At 32.0% G+C, this 10,158-nt stretch overlaps 1 long non-coding RNA gene across 1 annotated transcript; it reads left to right on the plus strand.

Annotated features, from left to right (window-relative positions):
• The first annotated feature begins 4,738 nt into the window (after positions 1-4,738).
• Positions 4,739-7,130, plus strand: LOC134257542 (uncharacterized). Its single transcript, XR_009989940.1, has 3 exons — positions 4,739-4,883; positions 6,005-6,133; positions 6,700-7,130. It is a non-coding gene; the product is annotated as an uncharacterized LOC134257542 (long non-coding RNA).
• Positions 7,131-10,158: the final 3,028 nt, after the last annotated feature.

The raw sequence follows: 10,158 nt of genomic DNA on the forward strand, positions 1-10,158 counted from the left end.
GGAAGTAACAGAAAATGGCTTATTTTTGCAATAATTAACATGGATTTAGAGGAATCAAACCATTTTTGGACTTTATTTCTCATTTCTGTTAAAAATGAAAGCCACTTCCGGTCAAACATGACGGAAGACCTACTCGTTGCTTTGCAACGAGCTTTGCTCTAGTTATTAAGGTCTTCCGTCTCCAACGGAAGACCTTCTTGTTATTCTTCGGTTTCTTTTTCCCTATTATTATTATTATTATTTTTCTTACCGATTTTGTGCACGCGATTTCTCGTAAACTACTGGGCTGATTCTCATGAAACTTTCACATCTGATAGGTACTGATCTGAACCTTATTGGAAATTTTTTTCGTTGACGTCGTCACTTCCGGTCGTGAGATATGGACAATTTCCTGATTTTAAAATGCAATTTTGTCTTGATTTAGTAGCAAAAACTGCTTAAGATATGAACTGAAGATTAATTGGAGATGATAGTTCATGACTTATAGCGTTGCAGAATCGCCTTGCCGTGCGTCGTCAGTACTTCCGGTCGATACCGGAAGCGAATTTAAAAATCACAATTTTTCAACTTTTCTTTTTTAATATTTTTGTTTTAGAATTGAATAGAAACCATTTTGCAGAAGCGAAATATGTAATTTGTTTGAAAATCAAAAAAGCCAATCTCGAGATATTTGCATTTGAAAACGCGAAGCGGCGATCTCAATGGCTAAATGGTTAGCGCGTTGGATTGTCACGCGGGCGACCCGGGTTCGATCCCCCGTGTGACCAAAAAATTTTATCATTTTTTCTGCTCGATTTTTCGATATTTTTAAATTTTAAACCAATTGGAACAATATATCATAAACTTTTAAGCATATCTTGCGTAATAAGGGGTCACAAGGGGCCAGAATATCACATCTTTGACGCTTTATATCTCAAAAAGGGGGAATATTTTGATAAGCAATATTGAACAAAAGATGGTCAGAATAATGTTCTAAACAATATGCATACTTTGAATTTTTGTAAAACGGCCCCATTAAGGACTTGTAGGAGTGGCCCCTTGATATTTGTATTTAGCATATCTCCACAACGAATATAAATCTCTGAAAAAGTGTTGAACAAAAAATCTTCAAAATCACAAGACCTTTCATTTGATATCAAGAAAATGGGGTTGACCCCTCAAATTAGGGGCTCATAGGGGCCAAAGGTATTTTATCTATAACTATCTATTTATCAATATTTTGTTTTACATTACTGAAGCAAAAGTATTTATCTTAACGATTTGCAACAATATATGATACAATTTTGATCATATGTTACGTAATTAGGGGTCAGAAGGGGCCAAAATGTCAAATCTTTGACGCTTTATATCTCGAAAAGGGGGAATATTTTGATAAGCAATATTGAACAAAAGATGGTCAAAATAATATTTTAAACAATATGCATACTTTGAATTTTTGTAAAACGGCCCCATTAAGGAATTGTAGGAGTGGCCCCTAAATTTTTGTATTTAGCATATCTCCACAACGAATAAAAATCTCTGAATAAGTGTTGAACAAGAAATCTTCAAAATCACAAGACCTTTCATTTGATATCAAGAAAATGTGGTTGACCCCTCAAATTAGGGGCTCAGAGGGGCCAAAAGTCTTTTATCTATAACTCTCTATTGATCAATATTTTGTTATACATTACTGAAGCAAAAGTATTTATCTTAACGATTTGCAACAATATATGATACAATTTTGATCATATGTTACGTAATTAGGGGTCAGAAGGGGCCAGAATGTCAAATCTTTGACGCTTTATATCTCGAAAAGGTGGAATATTTTGATAAGCAATATTGAACAAAAGATGGTCAGAATAATATTCTAAACAATATGCATACTTTGAATTTTTGTAAAACGGACCCATTAAGGACTTGTAGGAGTGACCCCTAAATATTGTCATTTAGCATATCTCCACAACGAAAAGAAATCTCTGAATAAGTGTTGAACAAAAAATCTTCAAAATCACAAGACCTTTCATTTGATATCAAGAAAATGGGGTTGACCCCTCAAGTTAGGGGCTCATAGGGGCCAAAAGTCTTTTATCTATAACTCTCTAACGATCTATATTTTGTTATACATTACTGAAGCAAAAGTATTTATCTTACCGATTTGCAACAATATATGATGATATTTTAATAATATATTACGTAATAAGGGGTCACAAGGGGCCAGAATGTCACATCTTTGACGCTTTATATCTCAAAAAGGGGGAATATTTACATAAGCAATATTGAACAAAAGATGGTCAGAATAATATTCTAAACAATATGCATACTTTGAATTTTTGTTAAACGGCCCCATTAAGGACTTGTAGGAGTGGCCCCTAAATATTTCCATTTAACATATCTCCACAACAAAAAGAAATCTCTGAATAATTGTTGAACAAAAAATCTTCAAAATCACAAGACCTTTCATTTAATATTAAGAAAAAGGGGCTGACCTCTCAAATTAGGGGCTCAGAGGGGCCAAAAGTCTTTTATCTATAACTCTCTAATGATGAATATTTTGTTATACATTACTGAGGCAAAAGTATTCATCTTAACGATTTGCAACAATATATGATAATATTTTTATCATATGTTACGTAACTAGGGGTCGCAAGGGACCAAAATGCTATTTTTTTTATGCTTTATATCTTGAATAGGGGGAGTATTTTCATAAGCCTTATCAAACAAAAGATGTTCAGAATATCGTGATAAAAATGAGAAACTTTAACTTTAACACGGGAAATCTCCATGTCATTCTCTTTAAACAAAAATCTCAGTCAAAATCACATCTCATCTTATCTAGAAATTCAACGGAAGACCTACTCGTTGCTCGCAACGAGATCTCATCTAGTTATTATTATTATTATTATTTTTATTCTTTTTTCTTCTTACAAAATTTGTGCAGAAGATTTCTCGAAGATGTCTCGTTCGATTTGCTTCAAATTTTCACAGTCGATGCGTTGTCATCTGAAGTTAATCCCGGCAAATCATTTTTTGGAAATTCACTTCCGGTCGGGAGTTATCGCCCTTTGATCGAAATTTAGAGGTCCTCCTTGTCTGTGATGGAACTCAAAAACGGCTCAAGCTAGAAAGCTGAAATTTTCAGTGATAATAGAGGACATGTAGCCACGTTGCAACATGGTCAGGATTTTTTCCGGAAGTGCCTAGTATGGAAGGTCGGTAGGGGTCAAAATTTAGGACACGTTTTTTGAGTGATTTTTTGAGACATTTTGTATCATATCTTTTAAAATATAAATATTTTGTTAAAACATACTGAATAACATTTGTGCAAAATATCAAGATCTTTAATATGATATCAAGAAAAATGTGCTGACTCATCAAATTAAGGGCTGAAAGGGGCCAACAGTTTTTATTCAATAACTCTTTTAAAGTCAATATTTTGTTATACATTACTGAAGCAAAGATCTTTATCTCAACCATCTACAACTATATATTTTGATTTTTATGTCGTATGGTACATAATTAGGGGCCACAAGGGGCCAGAATGCTAAATCTTTGATGCTTTATATCTCGAAAGGGAGAAATATTTTGATAAGCAATATTGAACAAAAGTTGTTCAAAATAATGTTCTGAACAGTATGCAACCTTTCATTTTTTGCTAAACGTCCCCATTAAGGAGTTGAAGGGTTGGCCCCTAAATATTTCTTTTGCTAATAGCTCAAAAACGAAAAAGAATTTCTGAACAGTTGTTGAACACAAAATGTTCAAAATCTTAAGATCTTTAAGATGAGATCCCGAAAAAGGGGCTGGGCACTCGAATTAGGGGCCAAGAGGGGCCAAAAGTCTTCAATCGATAACTCTTTATCAGTTAATATTTTGTAATACATTACTGAAGCAAAGATGTTTATCTCAACCATCTACAACTATATATTATGGTTTTTATGTCGTATGGTACATAATAAGGGGCCACAAGGGGCCAGAATGCTAAATCTTTGATACTTTATATCTCGAAAGGGAGAAATATTTTGATAAGCAATATTGAACAAAAGATGTTCAAAATAATGTTCTGAACAATATGCAACCTTTCATTTTTCGCTTAACGTCCCCATTAAGGAGTTGAAGGGTTGGCCCCTAAATATTTCTTTTGCTAATATCTCAGAAACGAAAAAGAATTTCTGAATAGTTGTTGAACAAAAAATGTTCAAAATCTTAATATCAATTCTCTGTATTTATCAAAATTGGTTGGCCACGCAAAGAAAAACATTTTGATTTTTTTATAATAATTTTAAACAGCTATGTCATTAATTGTAAAATCTTAAGTGGGTTTATGAAATAGACCCTTGGTTGCCATAGAAACGGGTTGCAAAATTCTCAATTTCGTTAATTTTGAAAAACGTGTACTTATCAAGAAAAACTGTGTCCAGAAATGAAAAGGGATAACTTAATATGTTTTCATTATTTAAATTTAATACTACAGATTAAAGTAATTATATCTGTAGTTTTAATTTAATCTATCAGTAGTAAATGGCCAATTTACATATTATAACATATCAGATATGTGATTGGTTTAGTGGAGTTTTTGGAGGCTTAAAACAAAAAAAGGCACACTGATTACAAATTTAGTAATAATTAATTATGAAAGTCTGATATTTGACTATATCAAAATATGTAAAATATTGGTGGGAGACTCAAAGATGTAAAAGAAATTCAAAGGTAAAGATTACTTTTTTTCTACATTTTGAAGCATTTTTGCTTCCTAATTACTTCCCTTGAACTACTCTCTAACGTTTGGAGGTACAATGTGTATTTAGTAAACAGCAATGAACATTTTCTGGCGAAAGATCTCATCAAAGTTTTACAGTCTGGAAGAAGAAAAGAAGGCTAGACATCTTAAACAATGAAGACAGAAGGTAAATTTATCTATATACTGAGCATTACAAAAATATCAAGATTAAGAAATGCATATTTTCTTAATTTTATTTGCCTTACAATACACAGTTGTTTTACCGGTAGTGGTCAGTGGTCCTTATCAAATCAAGCGAACTGTACCTTTTGACAGTTTGAATTAATTATGAATTAATTATTTTTATTGATAAAAATGAATTTGAAGCATATAAACATCACTTGCTGATACAGCTGAACTCCCCCCCCCCCCGAAATATAAATGTATATATAGAGATTGTATAAAATCTGTGCAATTCAGTAGGTTTACTTTTTATGATGTGCTGAGAGAGACTTTTAAGTGAACATTATTTATCTTTATAATATAAATTTCCACTTCTGTCAGTTTTCATTCATTGTTTATCCTATTATTTAAATTCTTTATTGGCTTTAGGCACATATTTTACAGAATTGTGTTGTTAAAATATTTAACTAGAGCAAGATTGTTTCTATAAAAAAGAAAGTGCATCAAACGTTTATAATGTGTGAGCACAAGCATAAAGTAGCTAAATTTCTTAAATAGTATTCTATATATTAGCAAAATATGGTCATGTGATGTTCATAAGCAGAAAATAGAAAAACAGCATGTTTGTTTTGATGTCATTGTTTTATTTAATAGCTTCTATCTTTTAAACTTTAAATTTATTATATATATCCAAAACTGTACTATATGTATTGACAAAATAGATCTAGGTTAAGAATGCACTGGAAATATTAAGTTATTTTTGTTTATAGAGACTCTTTCATTCGTCTGTGAAGTACCGGTACTGTATAATCTATAGTTCAATTTTGTGTGAATAATAATAATCTTTTCAAATAGCAAACAGTAAAATGTACATATGTATTAGTGTTAAAACAAAATTTAACTAGAGGTATTGTGAGCAATGAGCTCACGAAATGATACCCCCTGCCTCCCATATGGTTATAACTGATGACAAATCCATGTTCTAAACAAATTATTTGATACTCAGGCAAATATTCACTACTGGTAAGATCACACACATGAACATGTCTGTGTATGAATGAATTGAATTTTCCTTTTGATCATGTTCCTAGGAAATTAATTATTTTCACCATTTTTTCATCAAAGGATTTACCATATAAGATGAATAAAGAAAAAAGTAAGACCAGTAAACCAAAACAGGACCAAATAGGTCATGACTGAAGTTCAAGTGCATTCTGCAAGAAAGTGGACAGCCTAGATTTTGTTCTTTTCAAGGTAACCATTCTTAAAATATGAAAGTAAATTAAGGACAGATGATACTAAACAAAAAATGGATGCCTGGATTGGTATATATTTTTTGGCATAATTTAATTGCAAATTAATGATGCTATTAATAAATTTCTAGAATATTAAGAAATTGTAAACCTTCTGTGATGTTCAAAAGTCTGCCCTCATGAAACTATCCTTATTAATCTATACAAATATTTTTCACTTCAAATTCCATTTTTATGCAAATATGAATTAAAAAATAAAAAGTACTTGAAGAAAGTTATTAATTTTACTGATTTAAACATGACCCCAGTTGTTATTTTCAAATTCTTTGACAAAAGTTTGTTTGTATCATCTGTCCTTAAATTGTTAAAAAATATTTCAGTTTTATATCTGAATTTAAACCTTGCTTATTTCTTTTTTTGAAACACAATTCAATACCTGTCCAGTAACAGAAGAATTATTATACTAGAATAGAATAAAGAAAACAACTTTCTAAAGGATTACATACACATTTAATTAGCTTGAAATCAGTGTATATAGGAAAGTGCAGGAATTATTTATCATTGCAGGTTGAGAAGGGATGCCATATTTTAGGGTTGAAACCAGGCAAGTGAAAGCTGAATTCCAACCTACTTTAACATACTTGTACCCACTGTCTTCAAGATATCAGTGTTTGAGATGTCAAAGTTCAAATATAATAGGAACATGTTTATCATATTATGTGATGGCATCCTCAAATCTTATGCTGTATAACAATATGTTTTAGAACTTATCAAGCTTTATCCTGTACCTTGCCAAAAAAACTCAACTCAGCATAATTCTCATTAACTAATTATCAGTGTTACTTGCGTATGTCAATGTAGGTCATTACTGGTACATGCCTGACCAACAAAAACTCTAAAATTGAAAAATCAGAGACAAGATTTTCAGAGCAGCAGAAACAGTAGAATTTGTCACGTAACTCTAATGATGTGTACCGTAGTTGAGAATACATGTACTCTAAATGTTGCATATATAAAAAATAAAAAAAAGCTAAAAGCTTGTTTTCAGAATTTATATTTACATGTGAAAAAAAGAAAAGGAGATTGATATACATATGTAGCTGGTGTGATGAAGGAAGAACTTCCTTAAAATGATACTTGTGGGGGACAGTGTATCATGGGGGGGCATTGTTTCAACTGACTTTACAGAATACAAAAGATCCATTGCAAACCTAATTATTAATTATATGCCAAACAATATGTTTAAAGTTTTCCATTGTTGGATATTTATGTTTAAATCCAAGATAACTTACCCAAGAGGATGTGATTTTTTTTTAAACCAATGTAATTTTTCTCAAGTTTAAAGCCGTGTTTCATAAGTTTTAAAAGAACAAGAGGTCCATGGGCCACATCACTCACCTGAGCACTAAGGGTAGGAAAAAGTAGAAAATGGCTTTTTATTGTAAAGTTTAATTCCAAAAGTAGTCCCATGACCAATCATGGCTATTTGCTATTTTTTAGAAAATGATTTTTTTTCCTATATATATCTTTAAAAACTTTGGTCGGTCATTTTGGCCCCGCCCAATCCCTGGGGGTCATGATTTGAAAAAAATTGAATCTACACTACTTGAGCATGCTTCCATATAAATATGATGAATTATGGCTTTGTCATTCTTGAGAAGAAGATTTTTAAGGAATTTTCCTATATATTTCTATGTTAGACTTTTGTTGGGCATTTTGGCCCCGCCCTACCCCCGGGGGTCATGATTTGAACAAACTTGAATCTACACTACCTGAGGATGTTTCCCCATAAGTTTCATCTTTCCTGGCACAGTGGTTCTTGAGAAGAAGATTTTTTAAATATGCCACCAAATTTTCATTAATTCCCAATTATCTCCCCTTGAAAGAGAGTGTGGCCCTTCATTTGAATAAACCTGAATCCCCTTCACCCAAGGATACTTTGTGGAAAATTTTGGTTGAAATTGGCCCAGCGGTTCTTGAGAAGAAGTCAAAAATGTGAAAAGTTTACAGACAGACGGACGCTGGACAAAATGTGATCAGAAAAGCTCACTTGAGCTTTCAGCTCAGGTGAGCTTAAAAATCAGAAGGGGGAGGGGGGGGGGTAAATTTTTGACTTCATTCAAAGTATCTGTGGTTTGCAGTTGCCCATGAATTTAATAAATAATTATACAAAGTAACAAGTTGAAATGAGTGAAATATTATGAATGTCCTGCTTGTTTTAGTTTCATTACAGAATTTTTCAAGTTTGACCAAATCTTGAAAAAGTAAAAGCCACAAGGTTTTGCATTTATTTGACATAGCATTAGAAAATGCATTATATTTTTGCATCATAAAGATGCAAATTTAAGATGCCAAAAAATTTAGTTCACATTCACATTTAACTCATTACACAGGTTTTATAAAAGAGTAAATAAGTGTAGTTTTGGGAATATTGTAACGTTAAACGCAGCCATTTTGGTTAAAAACCTGGTATTCCTGTCTCCATGGTAACAAATCTTGCATTCCTGTTTCCATAGTAATAGAGAATGGATGGGAAAATTTTATTTCATATTAGTTTCAATCTAAGGGGATAGTTTCAGGAAACTTGAAACATGCCCTGGTTAGTCTACATGTATTTCAAAATTGTCAATTTTACGGAAAGGGGGGGGGGGCATTTTGTGCAGGTGTTCACAGTTCTCCTATCTAAGAACATATTTACATGTATTAATGCTCTTGGAAATGGGATGTGAATATTTTTACATGACACTTCTCCTAGATATGGACTAATTTTACTGTAAATCACATCAAAACAGGTAGAAAGAAACATTTCTTTTCTATATGAACTTAATGAAATGTGCATATGATCCTTGAAATACGGAAATTTTGCAAATTTTGGGTAATTTTTCATCAGCTTTTTAAAAAAAATCTTTAAGTGTCCCATGAATATTTTAATGTGTTTAAACTTACTTATGTACCATCTATACAATGCACTGTTTCCTGAATTTCAAATCAGTGTGCAAAGTATTAAAAAATCGCTTTGAAAAAGGGTCTAAAATGGTTATTTTCTCAATTTGGCAAAATGCCAAAATCCCCAAAACTAAGCGTTGTTAAGATAGTATGTAGAATTACAGTTTTTAAAAAATTATGTTGTTATACTAGAGAGGAATAATGGTAGTTTTGAAACAAAAGTAGATTTTCCCATTCTCTTGTTTCTTTTAAGCTCATTTTTATTCAGTAAAACCTACAAAATCACGTTTTTTGGTCAAATTTTAGGAAGAATTTACAGGGAAAACAATAGGTGCTGTTACCATGGCAACGAGACATTTTTTGAAATAAAAAAATATAAAACCATTAATGATGTGACAATGTGAGTACACACAAAAAGTTTCATAGAAATTGAAAATGTAGCGTGGCCAAGCATTATTGATATTGTTTGATAATTACAGAGAATTGATATTAAGATCTTTATGATGATATGAATAAAAAGGGCCGATTCCTAAAATTAGGGGCCGTTAGGGGCAAAAGGCCGATTTTTTTTAAGTCTTTAATGTTCAATATTTTTTTACAGATTGTGGTAAATCATTATTTTAGAATGAAAATCGCAATCAAAATCTTATCTCATCTCATCAAGAATTGGACGGAAGACCCACTCGTTGCTCGCAACGAGATCGTATCTAGTTATTATTCTTTTTTTCTGCACAAATTTTGTGCAGAAGATTTCTCAGAGACGATTGGATGGATTATCTTCAAATTTTCAGGGATGTTGCAGGATTATCTAAATTTTCTACCGGCTGAAGGATTTTGTGAAAATCACTTCCGGTCTAGAGTTATCGCCCTTTTATCAAAATTCAGAGGACCTCCTTGTCCGTTCATTATCTCGAAAACGGCTTGAGCTAGAAAGCTGAAATTTTCAGTGATGATAGAAGACATGTTCCCATGTTACTGGGAGTTGGATAGTTTCTGGAAGTACCTAGTATGGAAGCTCGGTAGGGGTCAAAATTTAGGACACGATTCATGAGTGATTTTTTGAGACAATTTGCATTATAT

This window comes from Saccostrea cucullata, unplaced genomic scaffold, assembly GCF_032062105.1.
Source record: "Saccostrea cucullata isolate Sc308-1 unplaced genomic scaffold, CSIRO_AGI_Scuc_v1 ctg16532, whole genome shotgun sequence".
Classification (NCBI taxonomy): Eukaryota; Metazoa; Mollusca; class Bivalvia; order Ostreida; family Ostreidae; genus Saccostrea; species Saccostrea cuccullata.